Source organism: Petaurus breviceps, unplaced genomic scaffold (genome assembly GCF_028583685.1).
Source record: "Petaurus breviceps papuanus isolate PSGF00001 unplaced genomic scaffold, PetGlider_PUasm1.0 38, whole genome shotgun sequence".
Taxonomy (NCBI): domain Eukaryota; kingdom Metazoa; phylum Chordata; class Mammalia; order Diprotodontia; family Petauridae; genus Petaurus; species Petaurus breviceps.
In genome coordinates, this window is record NW_027186304.1 from 98,069,276 (window position 1) to 98,073,944 (window position 4,669).

The window sequence follows — 4,669 nt, forward strand, 5'->3', positions numbered from 1 at the left end:
GTCCCATCTGGGAAAAGGGAAAAATAAAGTTCGAAAATGGAAAGGGTTTTTTTTTCAATTTAGTAAACATTCATTAAATACTTCTTATGTTTAGTGCACTGTGCTAGGCATTAGGATGCAATACAAAGATGAAAAACAATCTAATCCCTGGTATCAAGGAGTTTTACAGTCTTGTATAGGCAATGATAAGTCCACAAATGAAGACTATAATATGGATGCCTGATGAGGGTGGGCCTAGGTGTAACACCATAATCAGACAGGGCTTTCTGGGTAGCTAGGGAATAGTAGGATAGCACCTGGGGTAAATGCAGGGTGCTGAAAGGGAAGGGCTTATACCTGCTAAAGACAAATTATATATTTCACAATTTTGCCTAGGGCTAGACCTAGGTATTAATGTTGAGAAGAGTCCAGAGAAATACTACATGGGTCCCCTGTGCAAATATGCACTGATCCAGGGTGAACAAGAAGGGTTCAATTTCAATTTGCCCTTGACCATTGTTTAGCAGTATGCTAATGAATGAGGATACCCATCCCTGGATTATTTTTAAAGAGTTTATTTAAAATTCCACTATATTCTGGTAGTACCTTGTATTTAAAGAACAGCTGAGTTCTGCAAAGAGCTTAAAGGCATTTCTAGATACTTAATATATCCCAATACAATAATTGAGTCCTTTAATATTAGATGTAGAAATTTCCAGTGATCTCTAGGGTTTAAATATGTAACTTGAAGCTCTTCAGAAAAAAACTTGATGCCTTGCTCTAAAATGAGACAAATTTGTTGTGACAGCAACCATTATATACAAATTATAATCTGACCACCTGTAAAGTATATACACACAGTGTATGTAGCCTTATATTATCAATATAAAAAAATCCATCATTTACACTTCCAAGTATGACAAAACCAAGAAATGGTCAATTTTAAAGCTTCTACTTTGCTGCACTGCTGAGGACAATTGAGTGCTATGAACAAGAAACTAAGATTAAAAAATAGTGGCCCAGGAAACCACTGACATAGTTTCAGATTATAGACACGAGTTCTAGGCATATGTTCTAATATTATTCATACATATTTTTAATTTCACAAAGCTCTGAATGTGCCTAAGTTATCAATTTTTAAAAATACACAGCAATATACATATATATACACATATATACATAGATATGTGTATGTATATATATATATATATACATATATATATATAATATTAGGACAATTTGGGGCAGCTAGGAGGTGCAGTGAGGAAGAATGCCAGCCCTGGCATTGGGGGACCCAGAATCGGTTCCGACATCAGATACTTGGCACCCACACAAAATAGCTGGTTGTGTAACCTTGAGCAAGTTACTTAACCCCAATTGCTTAAAAAAATATTAGTACAATTATTTAGGGGCCATGCATACAAATGTGCACACACACAAGCTAGATTCCATATATATAATATGTGCAAATCTCAACTGCATTTAGTGAGATAAAGGAAAGTCAAAAATATATTTAACTTAAAAATTTAGTGTCAAAAGTTTTAATTTCTAAAACAAATTTAGCAACCAAACAGAGCATTCTCCTCGTTATTTATTTTTAATTTTTTTTCTACTCTTACTAGGTGGAACTATTTTAAATAATTTGATCTTATTGGAGAGAAAACTCGGTAACTGTACCACAGGAAACAGGGCACAAGCATCCAAAAAGGGTTAATCAAGAACTTTTAAAGATGGTGTTTCCTCAGATGAGCTAAGAAGCATTTTCTCACCACTACAATTAAGACCACAGATAATCAAGAGCAAAGAACATCAGCAAGTCTTTCCAAGTTCAAAGAGAGTTTGCTACCACCAAACAAATGTTTTGGCTGGTGATATTCAACTGGAATTGAGGAAAACTCTAATTTCCAAGGTACTTCTTAAATAATTATAACATTGAAACTGACAAAATGTAAACTTTTTTGGGGGGAGAAAAATTGATATTTCAATCCATACATGCGGTGTTAAGCTATCCTTTCTAACATTTGTGGTTACAGAACTTTGAAATATTTACATCTACACCAGGAAATCTCTCCTCTGTTAGACAGGCAAAATGTCTTAATGCAGATGAATTAATATGACTATAAGAATAATGCAACTGCCTCTCAACACAGTGATATTTCTTTTTTCTTCTTCCTTTTAAAAAAAATTACTTTTAGTTTACGACCTTCAGTTCCACAATCCTTTGAGTTCCAAATTTTCTTCCCTTCCCTCTCCTCCCCACAACCCCAGCATACAATTTTATGTAGGTTCTATAAATACCTTCGCATTAAACATTAGTCAAATTGTAAAGAAGAATTCTTTTTTTTTTTTGTAGGAAAAAAATGGTTTTGTACATGGGGCATAACATTATAAACTCAAGACAACTCAGACAAAAAGGTGACCTCCCACAGCTACCACCCGTCTCTGCAAAAAGTTTATATGGAACATCCGTCCAGTCAAAACCGCCAAGCTCTCCTTGAAATGTCATCTAGGTTTGTCCAAGACGCCGTGCCCGTCAGTCCTGGAATGTCCTCAGAAGGCTCTGTCAGTGATTAGACGACAGGATTAAACCCCCAGAGTCCGTTCACATGGCAGGGGAAAAAAGGAGGGGAAGCTATTCAAACTTCGTCTTTTTTCCTTGTGGCTTGTTGTCTCCTCCACCACCTCAGCCTCCTTGGAAACCTCCTCTGCCTCCAAAGTTTCCTCGGCCTCTGCCTCCGAAGCCCCCTCGGCCTCCTCTGCCGCCTCCTCGGCCCCCGAAGCCTCCACGGACCCCGCCGCCGCCTCCACGGCCACCCCCTCGGCCTCCAAAGCCGCTAGGCTTGGCCCAGTCCAGGGTGACTTTGTTTCCATCGATCTCCCCATCCTTCATGGCCTCCTTTGCAGCTTTGGCCTCTTCCTCTGAGCTGAAGTCCACAAACCCGAACCCCTTCGAAGACCCCGTCTCCCTGTCTGTGACTATCCTGGCGCCCACTAAGCCTTGGAAGGAATCTTTCAATGTTTCTTCTGTTGTGTCTTCGGACAGGCCTTTGACGAACAAGGTTTTGTAGGACTGGTTCCTGGGGGCTGTGTTGGCCGCCTTCTGTCCCTTCAGCTCCAGGAGGATGGCCCTGCCTTCAATCTCTATGTTGTTACAAGAATTCAAAGCTTCTTTCGCATCTTCCACGGAGGCAAATTCAATGAATGCGTACCCTTTGGGTCTCCCTTGGTTGTTCTGGGGCAGACTGATGGATGTGGCTTTCTCAAACACTTCCTGCAGGCTCTCCTCAGTGGCGCTATAGGCCAGGTTGTTCAGCACCAGGGTCTTGGAGTCTGACGGCTTGCTGTTGCTCCCACCCCAGGAATTATTCTTCCCTCTGGAGTTCTCTTGACCTTGGCTCTTCTCTCCTGTGTAGTCCAGAATGAGGGCTCTGCCGTCGAGCTCCGTGCCCTGCTTCTCTTCCAAGGCCTTGTCCACATCTGCTTCGGTCTTAAATTCAATATAGGCAATTCCTTTAGGGGTCCCATCCTTGGTGCAGACCAGTCTGACCTCAATAGCATCTTCAAACACCTCCTTGAGCTCCGCCTGAGTTACTTTATAAGGCAGATTCTTGACAAAGAGTGTCCGCGCATCTCGGTCTTTTTTGTTTTCTTTTGCCTTCTCCAGCTTAATTTCAGAGCCAAGCACTTTGGAGCCACTGAGTTCCTGAGCCTTTTCCATGTCTTCAGCAGATTCAAATTCCACGTAGCCAAACTTCCTGGTGGCACCAATGCGGACGTCCACAAACGTGAGGTTTTTTTTAGTAAAGAAATCCGTGATGCCGGTTTTAAGCTCAGAAGCGGTTTTGTTGAAGTTCAGGTTACCAGCAAAGAGATTGAAATTTGCAGATGCTTCAGCATCCAGTTTCTGTTTCTTGGCTTCGGGGGCCTTCTGTTTGCCCATTTCCTTTTTCCTCTTTCCAGGTGCTTCTTTCACATAAACTTCCTCTTCTTCCTCCTCCTCCTCTTCCTCCTCCTCCTCATCATCTTCCTCTTCATCATCCTCATCATCGTCTTCTTCCTCCTCCTCCTCGGATTCCTTGGCCTTCCCAGGTTTCCCGCCAGTGGCTTTCACGGCAGCAGCCTTCCCCTTGGCAGGTGTGGTGTCCATGGCTTCTTCTTCAGAATCATCCTCATCTTCTTCATCCTCGTCACTGTCCTCCTCCTCCTCCTCCTCCGCGTCTTGCTTGGCGGGAGCTGCTCCCATCTTTGTGGCTTTGGGAAGCTCAAATTCTTCATCCTCCTCATCTTCACTGTCTTCTTCAGACTCACTGTCCTCCTTCTTGGCATTTTTGCCATTTTTTGCCCCTTTGGCTGGGGGCACTGCTGCTTTGGTGGCTGGCTTAGCTGGAGTGGCTCCCTTCTTGCCTGCTGTGATGGCAGCTTTGGTGGCTGGAGTGGCCACCTTCTTGGAAGGGGCTGGGGTGGCCGCCTTCTTACCAGGGGTCACGGCTGCTTTCTTGGCTGACGTGGTAGCAACAACAGCTTTTTTGGTTGGTGGTACCTTCTTTGCTGGTGTGGCTACAGCCTTCTTGCCCTTCTTTTGAGGAACTACAACCTCTTGCCCACTGCTTTCTTCTTCCTCTTCTGACATGTCCTCATCTTCACTGTCCTCCACCTCCTTTGGTGGAGGGGCCATTTTCTTGGGCCCCCC

General features: G+C 43.1%; 1 pseudogene; it reads right to left on the reverse strand.

Annotated features, from left to right (window-relative positions):
• Nucleotides 1–2,313: 2,313 nt before the first annotated feature.
• Nucleotides 2,314–4,669, reverse strand: LOC138170701 (nucleolin pseudogene; annotated as a pseudogene).